Raw genomic sequence first — 17930 nt, forward strand, 5'->3', positions numbered from 1 at the left:
TACTGACTTTTGTCCCTTTCCTATCCACAAAAAGGAGATGGCTTCTAAGAAAATATTTGCAAGTGAAGCCAGGCTGAAAGCCTAGAGATTAAAGCAGAGTTGGTGCTCCTCAGTGTCTGCAAAGTGGTTGAAAATGACCCTGATGAGTTCTGCTAGTGACTGGACAGTGCTTGTTGGGATCCCTGCAAGGATTCGCTCTGTGTTCCATGAACCATGTTGCAATCTGTGCAACAGGTTTCCTGGTGTTGTTACAGGGACTGGTTTCTGAGGTCCCACATAGTAAACCCTTCCATTTATTTGGTTGAGGGTAACCCAAGTCTCAGACCAGCCAGACTTTGATTTCTCCCCTTTTTTTTACCCTTCAGCAGCTGTGTGTGTCTGTGCGCATGCCTGAGCATTTCTTGGCCTGATGTTAGGTCATCTGTTAATTATAATATACATTGAATATTGGACTTCAATTCTCATCTAAACTGATTCCTTTTTTTTTTTAGCGAAAGGAAGAGGGAGAAACAGAGGTGGGGGGAGGGGCAGAGGGAGAGAGAGAATCTTAAGCAGACTCCACACCCAGCGTGGAGACCAACGCGGGGCTTGATCTCACAATCCTGAGAGCATGACCTGAGCCAAAATCGTGTCAGAAGTTTAACTGACTGAGCCACCTAGGTGCCCCTAAACTGATTGTTAAGGGTAGGAGCTAATATAGCTCTGTGGTTTATTAAGAATAAAAAAAAAAAAATCGTCAAAGAACAGGATTCAGGACATTTTAGGGCTGGAGAAGAAAGAGATATATGCAAGAAAGAGCACTGGACTTGGAGTCTTGGGTTCTACTGGTGGCTCTTCTGGCCATGAAAGCCATTAACAGTCTAGGGAGGAGTTTCTATTTTACAAGGTGTTTAATATATCTATCGTGAACTATATAAGAAAAGAAGATGAATATAGTTCACTCATGTTTTAGAAGTTTCAGAGTTCATTTCACTCATTTATCATCCAACAAGATTTATCCTATGCAAAATACTGCACTGGTTTCTGGGGATACACCAGTCCATATAATGGATGTGGCTTTTGCTTCCTCAGGTCCGCAGTCTCTCAGCATTCCTCCAGAGAACGTTAGGCTGGATGTGATAAATCAGTGAGGACTAACTAACCAAACTCCAATCTGTCCCCACAACTCCATCCTCTTTGGCTTGGTCTTCTGAATTCTCCATATCTAAATGCAGACACACTTTCCAATTACCTACTTCTTCTACTGACTTATCTCTGCAAACTTCTTTGCATCCAATTTACTATCTCCACCAAACTATTGTTTTTAGAACATATAAAAGCAAAAGGACATTTTCCCTCAAGAAGTGCAAAGGTTTGGGCGCCTGGGTGGCTCAGTCATTAAGCGTCTGCCTTCGGCTCAGGTCATGATCCCAGGGTCCTGGGATCGAGTCCCACATCTGGCTCCCTGCTCCGCGGGAGGCCTGCTTCTCCCTCTCCCACTCCCCCTGCTTGTGTTCCTGCTCTCGCTATCTCTCTGTCAAATAAATAAATAAAATCTTAAAAAAAAAAAAAAAGTGCAAAGGTTTTAAAACTTGAAAAAATAGAGGCAAATATGTAGTCAGATAAGTGAGCAAATATGGGGCCTAGTAGAATCTCCTAACACAGGATATTGACATGGCTCAGAGACTATAACTCAAATATGCTTGATAATAGCTTAATATAATCTAGTTACCTTATGAAAAAGAGCAGTAAAATAACAAAGCAGATGTCTTTTTCATTACAAAACTGGTGGGCAAAAGTAGTAAGGCTTACACAGGTAGAGGAGAGGGTGGGTTAAAGTAAGAAAAACTTCTCAGAGAAATTGAGACCTGATGAGTAAATTAAAAAACTCAGGGCCTCAAAGAAACCTGTTGTTTTAGTGAGTAGAACAGCTTCTGGTGGCTGACAAAGGCCTTGTGTAGGTGGGGGAGTTATGGACAGCTTTATTACAAGTAAAGTTGAAGGGGAAGCATCCTGAAGGATGAAAACAAGTATATAGGTGGGTGGAAACTTTACACTTTTATCTTTGAGTGAGCTTAAATGTCAAACAAAATTCCTGGATTTACTTAATTTACTTATCAGTTCAATAAGCAGATATAATATTTTGCTCTTCAGGGTCCAGGACAAAAAGGATCTGTGCATTCTGAGTAAATAACAATCAAAATGCAAATAATTTCTATTTATAAACTAAAGTTCACACAAATTACTCAGTGTATTATAGTCATTTCTGAGTAATATTCTCTTACCTCTATATTCTGTATACCTAAGAGTGCTGTCATCTATTAGCAGTCCCTAGCCTTGCTGAGTCACTCTGTGAAACCTCCTGCAACCCAGCCATCATTCAGAAGCCCAGTAGGTTGAAAGATGACAATTACTTAATTGCAGATCCCCAACATCCTCTGGAGGATAAAGGCTATATCCATCACATGGACTATGCATCCCCAGAAACTGGTACAGTGATTTGCACATACTAGCCACAGAATAAATAGTTGTCAAATGATGAATGAATAAATGAAGCAAAATGTAGTCTGTGATTTCTGAAATGCACATATTCTCTATTCTGTATATTCCAGGGTTGTCTCAGGATTTAACCTCTAGCTCTGTCCACTTCAGCTCCTACAGTTTAACATGATGTCACTTGATTGAAGAATCAACAAATTTAAAAGACTGGGATTTGGAAGTGCAAAGGAGTACATAGGGATGATTTGAGAAAACAAGGGGATGATATAGAAGTGGCAACATTTTTCTTTTTTTTTTTTCTTTTTAAAGATTTTATTTATTCATTTGAGATAGAGAGATACAGAGAGAGAGCGAGCATTAGCAGGGGAGAGGCAGAGGGAGAGGGAGAAGCAGGCTCCCCGCTGAGCAGGGAGCCCGATGCGGGCTCGATCCCAGGACCCTGGGATCATGACCTGAGCTGAAGGCAGACGCTTAACCATCTGAGCCACCCAGGCGCCCCAACATTTTTCAAAATTAGCTTAAAAAAATTTACTTATTACAAGATCACTTATTATATTTCTCATGGCTATGAATGTCTTCATCTCCTCTTTCTTGGTAACATATACATCCACACTGGCATTGGGCCATTTTTTCCAACTTGAGTGTCTTGTGGCTTTGAAGTGTCATAATATCTTGAGGTTTCTTTGATAATACTTGACCAGAGGACTGGCTTTGGAGATGCCAGAAACCATGATGATTAGCATACAAGACAGCATACAAGACAGTGCAAAACCATGAGTCAACAAATTATGACTACCTTTAGAAATAGCTACCTATATATAGCATAAGTGGCTAAAAGCATGGATTCTGGAGCAAGGCTACTTGGGTTCAAATGTTGGCTTTGCCCTTATGAGCTGTTTGAGTTTTGTTATTACTTAATTTCTCTTAGCCTTAGTTTTCTACTTGAAAAATGGGTTGTGGTAAGGATTAAATGAATAATATGGTTAGAATAGCTCCAGAAACATATTAATTTAGCTCTTATCATGATTTTTGGTAAGTGAACCACTCTGAACTAAGAGTTTCCATGCACAGAATGAGAGGTTTTGAGTAGATTATCTCTAAGGCCCTTCTCAATCTACTGTTTTCAAGCAAGAACAGTTCGTCTATGCATTTTTCTACATATATGTGTGTGGTTAGAGATAGGGAAGTGGGTGATTAGTTAGTAAATGCTTTCCTTGATTGATGGAAAAAGGGGTTATTGGGAGATTAGGCCAAGCTTCTTTCCTAGATTCTAAATTTCTTGGGAGTGAAAAGTATATGATTCTTCTTCCATATCCCAAGGCCTAACATGGTACCTGGGGATAGTGGGTGCTCAATAAACTGTTAATGAATGTGGAATAAAGGCCCTCATGTCTTAAGTTCCCAGATGTGTGGGAATCAGAAAGGGTAGAAACTGCTTCCTAAGCCTTTTCTTGTTTTAACACTACTTACACAAAATATTCAAAAAACATTAGTGCTCTCTACTGGAGATATTCATAGTGCAGGAGTTCAGTTAATTGGTTATTGATGGCAGATTCTGATTGGAGTTCAGAAGTCCTGGATATGGCAGATAGACATATTTTACTGTTTCAAGTACATATTTGGTGTATGTCATTGAAGATGACATGATTGCACTAAAATTTCTTTGCCTTCTATTTCTGACCCTCCTTCAGAGCATTTGTTTGTTTGTTTGTTTTAAGATTTTATTTACTTATTTGACAGAGAGATAGCGAGAGCAGGAACACAAGCAGGGGGTGTGGGAGAAGGAGAAGCAGGCTTCCCACTGAGCAGGGAGCCCGATGTGGGAATCGATCCCAGGAACCTGGGATCATGACCTGAGCCGAAGGCAGATGCTTAACGACTGAGCCACCCAGGCACCTCCCTTCAGAGCATTTGTATCTATACATTTGTACAAATTGTGTATTCTTTCTCACTCATTGTGAATAAAAAGAGGACAGCATTAATTAAAATATCAATGTTGAGAAAATAAAAAGACAACCCACAGAATGGTAGAAAATATTTATAAATCATATATTAGATAAGGGACTTGTATCCAGAATGTACAAAAACAAAACTCAACAATAAAAAAAGACAAAAACACAATTTTAAAATGGGTAAAATATTTGTTGACATTTCTCAAAAGAGATATACGAATGGACAATAAGCATATGAAAAGATACTCAACATCATTAGTCATTAGAAAAATGCACATCAAAACCACAAGGAGATAATACTTAGAACTCATTAGGATGATTAAAATAAAAAAGACAATGACAAGTCTCAGTGAGGATGTGGAGATACTGGTATCCTCATAACATTGCTGATAGGATTGTAAAATGGTGTATCCACCTTGAAAGACAGCCTGGCAGCTTCTCAAAATATTTACCATAGAATAACTCAATGACCCAGAAATTCTACTCCTAGGAATATGCTCAAATGAAATATCACCATACAAAAACCTATACATGAATGTTCACAGCAGCATTATTCATAATAACCAAAAGGTAGAAACAGCCTAAATATCCATCAACTGATGAATGGATAAAGGAATTGTGGCATATCAATATAATGGAATATTTTTTGGCCATAAAAAGTAATGAAGTATAGATAAGTGCTACAACATAGATGAACCTTAGAAACATGCTATGTGAAAGAAACCAGTCACAAAAGACCACGTATCATATAATTCCATTTACATGAAATATCCAGAATAGGCAAATCCACACACACACAAATAGTGCATTAAGGGTTGGGGGAGAAGGGGCAGAGAGTGACTGCTAATGGGTACAGTGTTTATTTTTGGGGTGACAAAATGTTCTAACATTAGACAGTGATGATGATTACACAACTGTGTGCATAATACTAAAAGACAATGAATTGTATACCTCAAAAAAGTGAATTACATCTCAATACAACTGCTATTAAACAAAATCAATGTTCTCTAAATATACCCAGTTTCAATAACCATAGGACAAAATGTCAGGCTTTGGTGGACTTTTAAAACCTGTACTTTGCCATATAAAGATCTCCTGGAGAGCTAAGCCAGTCAAGTGATTTCTGTTTTGTTTTGTTTTCAACTAAAGAAATCATCTGAGGTTGTATTAGTATGATGCCAAAATTGTTACGGAACCTGGACTGGATTGCCCAACGGAAGAACCAAGTGGCGCTCGCAGATCTTGGAGGATGGGAGGTTTATTTAACGTCGGCGGGCTCAGAGGAGAGTGACCTCCAAAGGTCTGAGCCCCGAGCACAAACAAAGGGGGCAATTTCTGCACTTCTACTTCTGCATACTTGGCACTTTTGGTGTGTGCGCAAGCGGGGCAGGGGGAAGGACCCGGACTGGTGCGCGTGGGAAGCAGAGCAGGGAGAAGAACCCGGAAGAGCCCCAGGGCAAGGACTGGGACTCTCTCACTGGATCTGTCGGCCATCTTAGGACACAGATTTTCCTTATCAAAATAACTGATTAAGAAGTAAAAAAAGGCAATTTGGTTATTTTAGTTTTATTGAATTTAAACTTTTTACTTTCTATTAGGCAAACTCTCAGGTATGTTAATTTTTTAAAATAAAAAGTATAAAAGAATGAATTCTGTATCAAGTACTCCCAAGCTGTGCATTTGGACTTATAATAAATGCTGGCCAGGGCTTTAAAATGATATGGAATGTTATATATATGTATATATTTCTCTTTTCATTTTTTTCAATTTTTGTTTCATATCTTTGGTGTTTTGTTGTTAGGTGCATGTGTTTATAATTATTATATCTTCCTGATGGATTGACAGTTTCATCATTATAAAATGTCCCTCCAAGCTCTATTGTTGTTTACATAATGTATCTTTTTCTATCCTTTTACTTTCAATCTATGTGTAATTTGGCAACAAACTGTATCTCTTTTAGACAGCATTATTTGGATCCTGTTTTATTTTTAAACCCAGTTTGAAAATGTCTGCTTTTTGATTGAATTATTTAGTCCATACACATTTGTTATGAGTACAATTGGACTTACACTTGCCATATTGTTTTCTATATGCCTCAAGTCTTTTTTGTTCATCTATTTCTCCTTTACTACTTACTTTTTCATTACTTGAATATTTTCTAATATTGCATTTTAACTTCCTTAATGATGTTATCACTATACATTTTTAGTTATTTCCTTAGCGATTGCTTTAGGGCTTACCATATACATCTTAACTTGTCAAAAACAGCTCAGAATTATATTAACAATTCCAGTGAGATGTAGAGACATCATTCCCATATAGCTCTATTCTCTTTCCTCTGTTATTGTGGTATTATTATGTATTACCTCTATACCTGTTATAAACCCAATAATATGTTGTTGTAATTATTGTTACTTGCATGTCTTTTAAAGAAGCTGAGAGAAGAGGAAAGAACAAGTACATAATTTGAGGCTTCTGTTGTATTAGCCATCTTATTTATCATTTTAGGTTTTCTGCATTTGTTCCTGTGGATTCAAATTAACATCTAGAGTTTATTCTTGGCCCAGTATAGCTTTGTCCCCACACATCTCCTTGTGCTGTTATGAGCAAATACATTACATTTCTGTATGTTATATAAGGCCCAGCAATACAATTACATATATATTGCTTTATGCTCTTCAAATCAGTTAAGAGAAGAATGGATAAGAAATATGTATTTATATTCTTATAATTATATAATTACCTTTACCATTGCTCTTTGTTGTGTGTGTGTGTATTTAGATTACTTTCTGGGGTTACTTGCTTTCATTTCAGTCTGTTGAACTTGCTTTACTATTTCTTCAAAGGCGGATCTGCTAGCAACAGAAAATATATTGCTGGCAATATTTTCTGTTTCATTCTCTCTCTGTTCTTCTGGTATTGCCATTATATGTATTTTGGTGTACTTAATAGTGTCTCAAATTTCTCTGAAGCTCTATTCATTTTTCTTCATTCTTTTTTCTGTCTGTCCTATGGATTATGTAATTTCTATTGATTATTTTTGAGTTCTCTACTTCTTTCTTCTGCCAGTTCAAATTTTCTATTTAGCCTGTCTAGTGAATCTTCAAATTTCAGTTATTGCATTTTTTAACTCCAGAATTTCCATTTGGCTATTTTCATAACTGCTATATCTTCATTAATCTCTTCATTAATTACATTAATTGATGTAACATTGTCATCATACTTTACTTCTAAAATCCTGGTTTCCTTTAGTTCTTTAAACATATTTATAATGGCTTCGTTGAAGTCTTTCTGACAAGTCTGACATGTGGTCACTCTTCCAGGCAGTTCTGTTGCCTTTCTTCTGGTATCTAGGTCACATTTTCCTGTTTATTTTGTATGTCTCATATTTTTTGGAAACAGAATATTTTAGACCACATATTATAGCAACTTTGGGTACTGGCTTCATCGCTCCCCTCCTCTGGGGCTTGTTGTTATTAGCTTGTTTACTTGTTTAGGGACTGGTTAGATTACTTTAGTGAAGCCTCTTCTCCAACTCTCCCCTCCACCCTGCTAAACACATACACGATGAAGCCTCTGATGTTGTTCCTCAGGGGTCCATCCTTGGATATGGTCATAGTCACTCTGGGAGGACAGTGGTTTTGGTGTGGTTCTCTGTCTGAGTATGTGCCCACATCTACCTGTGTAGCTCTACTAATTGGTGGTTGCTTGCTCTATTGTTTGTAATAATGCTCTGGGGAATAAATTGCTTCACACATTAATACAATCAAATTTAGGCTCCCTTGGAGGGACAGTTCCTGACCTCAGTGTTTGAGGTTTATTCAGACTCTAGGAAAGCTCTTCCACCTGTTTCTTTGCTTATTTTTCTCCAGCAACTCTTTGGTTCACTGTTTAGCCTATATCTTTCATGAATCTATCAATCTCCTCCCAATTGTCTTTCACCAAAACCTCTACTCTTTTTGAAAGCAGGCTTAGGCTTGAACTTCATATTCTGTTGCAGATGAAGGTGGTTCCTTTGGGGAAAGATCTTGAGCATTCTGTTCTATGGCCAGCTTTTTCTCCCTGCCAAAATTTCTGAGCCACAGCTCTGGTGCTGAGGGAAGGAGAAATAGCTCACTTCTCCCTAAGTGAAACACTAGCTTAAAGAACTGAGAACTCAGTGGATGTAGGAGCAATAGCCCCAGGTGTCCTTGGCTTGTCTCCCTTGGCATGGTATCCCTGCCCTATGAGCTGAGGCAAGAACAATTGGGACCTCAGTGTTCTACTATGCCCAAGGTAGAGACTTTGTACCCTGAGTTGGAGTTAGTGGAAGAATGGAGTCCCTCCTCTTGGCTGCACTTGCCCAGAAGTTTGCCTCAGCAACTAGTAGTTAGGGGCAGCATGAGAAATGCTAATGTCTTATCCCTCCCAGGAAATTAGCCCTCCAATGAGAAGCTGGGGGAATTCAGAACCTTGTAATCTTGACTGTACTAGTCTGGAGTGAAGTTCCCATTTCACTGACCTGGAAGTAAGGAGGGAGGGTATGGGTGTTGGTTCAAATACCACAGGCTCTTGCAGTTTTATGGAGTTTTAGTAAATATTCTTGAGTAAATGTTCCCTCTTTTGCTGTATTCCCATAGGGCCACTTCCATTTTTTTGTATGCCCATAGGGTTAAGCATTTTTAAATGGTTGTTTTAGAAATGATTTCATTAGTTTCGCTGAGGAGTGACTCTGAGTTGCACACTGTCATGCCAGCAGTGGAACCAGGACAGGGATACTTTGATCCAGTGTAGATTAGCATTGTCTTTAGCGGAGTGCTTTAGGTGTCTGTGGTTGCTAGTGGAAGGCCTAAGATCTATTTGTAGTAACAATGTTAATAATAATAATGATGATAATTTCTTAGGCTAGTATTCCAGAAGCAAGGCTAAGATGGAAATTCCTGTAGGTGGTTTGTTGAGGGAGTCCTTTAGAGAAGTGGTGACATGGGGATACATAAGTTCCCAGGCATCTCCTGAGGGAGGCGGTATGAGCCTATAGCAGCCAATACCCATCTCATCTAGGGATGGATACTCTGTCCTAGTAAAGAGATCGGGACTGGAGTTCAACAGAGGTAAAGAAGAGTTCAAGAACTAAAGAAGAGAGAAATGAAAGGAGAAAAAAGGAAAGAAAATAGAGAAAAGAATAAAAAAAAGCAAAAAGCCGGGGCGTGCATGGGAGTGCCAGGGCAGGACTAACAATGTTCCCAGTGGTCATTCAGGAATACAAAGGCCCTTGGCTTTGGCCTAAGCCTTCAGAGGTCAGGCTTGTCAGAGCCCAACAATGTTGTAATCTCTTGGTTAATGTCACCCAAGGAGTGAGAATTTTGGGAACATTGCCCATGGACCCATTTCCTACTCAATATGCTTAAATTATTTGGTTTAGCAAGGAGTAGAGTTATTTCCCTAAAGCAAGAGCCCTGCATGGCAAATATTTTCCTTCAGGTAAATTGGCAACAGAGAGACTTCAAGTGGTACTACCCGCCCCCAAAGCCCCATTGTGGTTCAAGTGCTAGATAGGTACTATATGAACACCCACTTAAATAGCATGCTGCGGTAACCTCTTCAGAAGGAGCTATATTTTTGTAAATAGAGTATGCATGCACCTGGTCTCTCTTTGATAAGTGACAGTGTGATATCTCTTAATAAGAACAAAGTGAAGGAGGATTTACAGACTGAACCTACTCATTGTTAGGTGTGATAAATGCTTTCTTCTTTAACTGAAGATGCTTAATGAAGTAGATTATAGAGACCATTTCAAAACCTTTGCTTTTAAGGTTAAAGAGAAATTGCCATCCAGTAAGAATAAAATCCCACTGAAATGTTAAGTTAGGTACCTAACTACACCCCATATATGCCAAGGAATATGTACTGGGGAGCTAGAAATCACTTTCTCTGTCTTGTTAATTTAAAATACATTAACAGGTAAGTAACCCTCTCAATAGCACACCTGATTCCAAATGGTGTGCCATTCCAATACCACAGACATATTTAAAAGTGATGATTTTATCACAAAACAATACCTCTCCTATTCTCCTAAAGCAGAAGCTATAACTTCAGACCCAGAAAACCCAGTGCAATCCAACAAGTTAATAACTTCAACAAAATCACAAAGACCTCATTGACATATGAATATTGGGGGGAGTTGTAACAAAGACATTTGGGAGAAATTTAGATATATTCCAACAGAATACTTTCTAAAGTTTCCTCTAACATCTGCTTTTTCAATGCCAGCCAAGATAGGTAGTATCTGAATCATATTTTTGATTCATATTTGATTTCAATCAAATTCAATCAAAATCAAATATGATTTGAATCATATTATGATTCAATCATTTCAGTATATGAATATTTTTAATCTCTTGGGTTTCACATTGTTTAAATTTGTCATGCCAGAATATTTGTTTAGCAGATGGCATTTCAATGTTTTTTTTTTTTAAGTTTCTTACAGTTTCTAGGAGAATTTAAAACTAAATTGTCCTTAGGAAATGATTCCTTATCTCTTCTCATTGGAAATAAATTCAGAACTCACAGCTGGATTAAGCAGAACATGTGAAGCAATGGTACTAATGATTGGTATCTGTTGTTAGATGACCACTACTGATGTTTCATTCCTTACGAAATCAGACTGATCTGTAATTCACTATTTTTTTGTTATCATTTTGATTTTATGATGCAAAAATGGAACAGCACTTTAAGACAATGACAGTATATTAAAACAATAATCTATACACCAGTTTTTAGTATTTCTATGTTTTCTCTCAGATGTATTCCATTTGCACTGGATTTTTGTCTTCAATGGCCCTATGTTCCCCTTTAGTGCCCACAACTCCAAAGTCAACTTCAAATGGAGGGGATAAGACCCTCTCCATGCTTTCAATCTTATTATTCCTCTTGCTAACCCTTGGGATTCTGCCCCGTTAAGTCAATTCTAGAAGTGTCAGTGGTTGATAATAGCTTAATATTTGCTAAAATCAACAAAAAGTCATTAAACATCTACTATGTCCTAGATGGAGTATATGCTTATGTTTTATGTTATCACACACACACACACACACACACACACACACACACACACACCCCAGGAAGTCCCTTTCCATGAAGACTGAAATGTAACAATGACCCCATGATTTTGAATAAATCAAATATTATTATCTTTCTGATGACAGTATGTTTTTAGATAGGAAACATAATAAACATTATACAATACTTTTTTTCAAAGTCTACTGACATTGATGAATAAATATGCAATTATTGCCTTACCAAGAACTAAAAAGAGATAGATCGCATTTTAGGCAAAGTATTCATAGAGGAGACAGAAACCCAGGATTATAAAACATTGATTAGGGGTGGTTATTTATGCTAAGCAAGGATACTTCACAGGATTCTTTTAAAGTATAAACTCTGATTTAAACATTATTTTTAATAAGATTTTTAAAAATTCAATTTGGGCACTAGCTTTAGGGGTATACCTGTTACCACTACAGCTACATAGATTTTAAATTTAAAAACATTGTATTTGATTCTCTTGGAACATTGGGTATAGAGAAGAAGAAAGCAGAGGTAGCTAATATTTATTTAATATTCAATTTTTTCAGACTTTTTGCTAAGTGCTCTCTCTTTGTCCCATTCAGCATCAGAACAGTTTTTGAGGTGAATGTTCCTATCCTTATTTTGTAGATCAGGAACAGAGTCCCACAAATTACTGTGATTATGCAGCTAGCAAGGACTGGAAAGAAGTTTACAATCCAGTTCCATTGGACTCCAAAGTGCATGCTTCTTTTTTTTTTTTTTTAAATCATTTTATAAACCATAAATAAAGCAACCAAAAAACCTCCTTGATTTTGAAAGGAAATAATAAGTATTTTTTGAGTACAAAGAGCCAGATTGTTACACTCCAACTACACGTAAAATAACTTTTCTAGTTAGCTAGCTTTAAGCCCTTGCAAATTGTGGGTTTAGCCTCTTGAAAAACACTGAAAATTCACCATGCATGAAGAAAACAATTCATTGGACCCATTATAGCCTACTGGCATATTATATGCTCCGTTTTTATGAGTAAGCCATGCCAAATATAGGATCATGTTAGCTGTTGAAATCTGTCTTTATGTAAATAGATATATGCTCTCATCGGTGCCGTCCCCAGCAATACAGATGGGTTATTTGTTGTCTGGTGCCAGCCTGTAGAAAGATCCCAGAGTACCACAGATTGGGCTGCTGTTTGAGTTGGAACTGAACCAACCAGCACATGATGACTCCAGTCATCTCTTATGATAGTCAGTTCTCTTCATTAGCATTCATTTTTGCTCTTGGGATTCAGCCCTCACACAAGGGGTGGGTTCCTGACAGCATCTGGTTTCCCCTTTTCCATGTCGCCAGCTTTGGGTATTTTATTAATTGCAGTGCAAGCTGGTATCATTTACTAGTTTTAACTACTCTCCAATGCCATTGGTTATGTATACATAACTCTTTGTTCCTTCTTTATCAAAAGATCCCAGGATTAAAAATCTTTAGCTCATTATGATGTTGTAGTTTATTTCATTCTTGGTATGGAGTGAGCACAGCCAGACTCTCAGAATGTGGTAAACACTTTGCTGTGTGACAAAGCATTTTTCTTGTATGACTTTATTCTGTAGTGACTTTCCTTCAATCCACCCTGCCCTCTCCTGGAACTCCTTCTATTGCTTCTCTCCAACTTGCAATTCTTTCTCAAAGTAATAGATGTCACATCTGTGCCACTTCAGAATTTTCATGTGTCCATATTCAAGTAATGCCCTTTGCCCCTCTTTTACCACAATGTGAATATGGACCACAAGGTTGGTCAGGCAACTAAGAAACCTAGCCTCTGAAATGACCAGTTTGTCCTTTTCTCCACCCACCCCACCTCCAGGGAAAAGCCTGGAAAAATTCTCATGAGACGTATGAAAGTCCTGAAATGGAACAGGCATGACATGTATTACTGCGAATGAATCCTATACGCTAAAGAAAAGCAGGAGAGCATCCGAGGACATCCTGGTGTGGCAGCAGGACAGAGCCCTGCCTCAGAGCCTTCGGAATCTAGAAGCCCTGGGAGACACAGAGGATGACAGAACTTTGGAGGGCACCTCAGATGCCAGCACATTTGCTGCCCTCCCTTATGTAAGCAACTATATTCTGGGTCATGAGGTGGAGTCACTAGGATGTCTCTATTCCTGGTGTTACTCTTTTGTTCACTCAACAAATATTTATTGCTTGCCTGCTGTGTGCCGGGAGCTAGGCGTACAGCTTAGAATATTTTTCTTGGCACCATGGTGGTCTTTCCTCCTTCTCTCCCTACCCATCAGCAAAGTATCATTAAATATTTGCCAAGCATCTGTGCTGTGCTTGGCACTGTGGTGGTTATTGACGTACATATCTCTCATCAACATCTTAATCTTGAATGGTAGATGCTAATATTCCCATTTTGTAACTGAGGAAACTGAGACTCGGCAAAAACTAGTTGATCTTCTCAAAGTCCAAGGTGGAGCCTGGATGCTGTGGACCCTCATTCTGTTGGGCTCCAAACTCAGCTATGTTACATGTTCTTTCCCCTTGGGTGGTAGAAAACCCTCCTAAAGGGTGAATGAAAGTGCTCGACATGCCAGACCGACAGCTTCCTGCAGCACTTTGGAGCAATTCCAGCTCTTGTCCAAGCAGGGCTAAGGTCGGGGGCTTCCTTCCCTCGCCAGGGTTTTGGCGACAGAAGGTTCTTTTTTTTCTTGTGTCTCTTGACAAATGTGGTCCAGTTGTCTAGTAGCAGACTCAACTTTTTTTTTCTTTTTGTAGTTTTTCTCACCTGCATGAGAAAATGTGTTCTCACTTGTCTTTCCTTTTCCTAAAATGCACTTAGCCTTCTTTTATACAAGGCTTAAGTTTTTCTGTGTCATTGCCTGGATCAATGGAATGCCTTTTTTCCCTGTTGAATGTGCATGCATCAAATTATCAGTTTTCCTAGAAACTTCCACATGGTTGAGTCAAGTCTGGTCTTTTCACTTAAGAGCAATTAATATTGGGCAATACCTAATTGAGTATGTGCCTCAATTTCCTCATTTGTAAAAGGCAATAGTACCTACCTCATAGGGTTGTTGTAAGACCATGGGACACCTGGGTGGCTCAGTCGGTTAAGTGTCTGCCTTCGGCTCAGGTCATAATCTCAGGGTCCCGGGATCGAGTCCCGCATGGGGTTCCCTGCTCAGCGGGGAGCCTGCTTCTCCCTCTGCCCACTGCTCCCCCGCTTGTGCTTGCTCTCTCTCTGACAAATAAATAAAATCTTTTTTTAAAAAAGACCAAATAAAAAATACAATACTTCCCACAGCAACTAGAACTTAAGATATTAGCAGACGTTAACTCATTATTATTGAGATTTGGTAGAGCATGTCAATTACTTCCACTGGAATATGTTCATAGGAGGGAATAGGACCTGGCAATAAACCCACCCACAGGGGAGCTGGACCCTGATGCATATGCTCAGCTGGAGGTTCAGGTCGTCAGGTTAAGTACACTTTCCAAAGACTACAGTCAGGTTCAACTAGGCTAATAGTTGGCAACAGAATTGACATTGAAGTAGCAGGGAGTCCTGGCCCTGGAGCAAGAGACTGCAATGAAAACTTGAGGAAGATCGGTCAAGGGATATGAAGGCTCAGCTGCCTGGGCTGATTAGCTAGGACAGGCCTCCAAGCCTTCAGACATGACCTTCAGAAGAAGTCCTGGAAAGGAAAAGGAATGTAGGCAAGTAATGAAGATGGGCAGAAGCCAGCTGCATGTGAAGGAGGTAGATGACCCAACTGGGAATGCAGTGAAGGCGCAGATCACAGACGGAGGGCCCAGCGCCAGAGTCAGATTCAGAACAATGGGAGCAACATGCAGCTCTGGGATGCAGGGCTGGAGCAGTCCTGGGTCAGGCCTAAGGATCCAGGCAGTCAGGGGGCACCTGGATCCAGATCCAGTGATTCTGGGTGGGGAGAAATATAGAGGTGAGGAACCAAGCTGAGCTGGATCCTTTATACATTTATTTTATTAGTCATTATTAGATTTATAAACTCTGAGAGTTTAGATAGCTCTGGGTAGGTAGGTAGGTCTCTGGATATGGCGTTTAATTGACATCTTATCCTGCTACCACTGTGAAGGGTTGTAGAGATAATGAAAAATAGACGTTAAGGTGACTTTTAAGTTTTTTTTTTTAAAGCTTTTAAAATGTAAGGCATTATGGCCATTATTTATAATCATACTTTTTCATGATAGCAATGCAATTTTCCATTAAATTTTTTTTCATGATTTAGCCTGAATAATATTTCCATTAAAGTAAGTACAACTGGTATATTGAATAAGCATGCTTTGAGGAATGTAATAAGAAAAGCAATTTTATTTTTGCCTCCTACTGTAATAAGAAAAGCAATTTTATTTTTGCCTCACTTTAAAGTGTATTCAGGAAGAGAAATCTTTTTCCTGCTGCTGGTTAAAAGCTCAAGGGGGCTTAATGACAGAAAGTCCCATGGTTGCTTTAACTTTCAAAACAGAGCTTGATTCAGAAATTAGCGCATCTAGTCCAAATTCTAGTTTTCATTTAAAGGTAAGACTTCCTTCCCCTCTCCTTCCCCCTCCTATCCTGAGCTGCTTCCTAGCAACCTCGGCAGGGAGGCACTAGGTGGCTTCTTCCACCAAAGCAGGAAGCAGCCGCAGGTCTGTCTCCCCTGAACATTACACTATAAAGCAGAGCTCAGGGAGGGACAAGGGGAAAGGCACCAGAAAGTTCCTACTTGATAGGTACTTCCATTCTATCTTTTTCCTTTCTGGGTGGCTGATGTTTAAAGCTGACTTTTTCTGAGACCAGCCTGAACTCTTTGACAGCTCACCTGAAGGGCCCATCTGACCTCAACTCCCACAGGGTGCAATGCTCCTCACCCTGCTGGTGACAGGCACTCCTTCTTGGCTTCCAGATTTCCAGCAGTCCAGCCCGAGCCCAGACTCTGTGGGGACCTCTTGCTCTCTGGCCAAAGCTGTGATTGAACAGGTAAGATCCCCTTGAAAAGGCTTCCAAGACGAGCTCTCATTCTCTGTTGATGAGTCCACAGCTGCAAATCCCTTAGATATTTCTGTCCTGATCCTCAGACCAGTCGCCACAGCATCCCACCATAGTGCTCAGACTTGGGTTACACCCCAGCCAGGGAACATGGGTTAGGTCTCCCAGGGGCTCCATAAAGATTTCCTCACCTCATTTGAAGAAGGACAACACTCTTTTCAGTAGGTGAAATTTCTTTATGACTCTATCCTCCCAGCCTACTCTCAATGTTTTATATCATCCAATTAGGTGAGGGGTTTTATTTATTTTTTAAAAAAATATTTATTTATTTGAGAGAGAGAGAGAGAGCAAGCAGGGGGAAGGGGAGAGGGAGAGGGAGAATTCTTAAGCAGACTCCCTGCTGAGTAGGGAGCTGGACACAAAGCTTGATCCTAGGACCCTGCGATCATGACCTGAGCTACCCAGGCACCCCTACGTGAGGGGTTTTAAAAGTACTGGGTTTTCATAATTTTATTTGCAAATGTATATATGGTCTGACATCTCATTTTGGAATTCAATATCTCTTGAAACAGACATTTAAGTAACAATTACTTCACCTTCCGGCCTGCCCTCACCCACTGCCTTATTAACGACTGCGGCATCCATTAATAGCTACTTCAAGGCACTTGGGGCTTTCATCAATGTTCTCCTCAGTGCCCACTGCCCAGTTCCTAAGCCACTCCCACATTTCTGATATTCACTGTGGTAGCACCCCACTTCCAGATACCAAGATCTATAGAAGTTGTCTCCTTTGGAATAAATACTCCCAAACACAACAGCTTTAAACAACAGATACTGATTATCTCGCAGTTTCTGAGGGTCAGGAAGCTTGGAGCAGCTGAGCCGGTAGTTCTGCTTCAAGCTGTCTCACGTGGTTGCAGGTGGACTGTCAGCTGGGCTGCAGGCTATGGAGGCTTAGCTGGGGTTGGGGTTCCATTTCCAAGCTCGTTCCCTTGGCTCTTCCCCCTCCCATAGGCCTCTTTCCACAGGGCTGTTAGGACATGGTTTCTCTCTGAGTCAGTGATCCAGGACAGAAGAAGCACATTCCCAATGAGGAAGCTGTAGACTTTTTACACTCTCATCTCAGAACTGAATACCATCGCATCTGCTACATCCAAATCATCAGCAATTAGTCATTAAAACTAACCTACACTTAAGGGGAAGGGAATTAAACTTTACCTCTTGAAGGGAGGAGATTTGATGAACTTGTGGGCAAACCTTCAAAACCACGGCAGGCAACATGCTGACTGAGGAAGATCATTTTAGATAGTTTAAACCTCTTTGTTTCCCAGTTGTCTGAGTTTAAGATATAAAATATCTTAACCCCACCCTCTAAAAAAGGCTTAAGTAATATTAGTTATGTGAAGGCGTTAAAGGAATTGGTCATTAAATTTCACAATCTAGCTTAG

General features: G+C 39.5%; 1 protein-coding gene across 1 annotated transcript in view; it reads left to right on the forward strand.

Moving 5' to 3' along the window:
* Positions 1 to 5945: 5945 nt before the first annotated feature.
* LOC118019171 (guanylate-binding protein 6-like) overlaps positions 5946 to 17930 on the forward strand; it is a 73847-nt gene continuing 61862 nt past the window's right edge. The window contains 3 exon segments of the mRNA XM_035018097.1: positions 5946 to 6040; positions 13336 to 13583; positions 16311 to 16473. The gene's annotated coding sequence lies outside the window, so the exon portion shown is untranslated.

Source organism: Mirounga leonina, unplaced genomic scaffold (genome assembly GCF_011800145.1).
Source record: "Mirounga leonina isolate KUSES-001 unplaced genomic scaffold, KU_Mleo_1.0 Mir_173, whole genome shotgun sequence".
NCBI lineage: Eukaryota > Metazoa > Chordata > Mammalia > Carnivora > Phocidae > Mirounga > Mirounga leonina.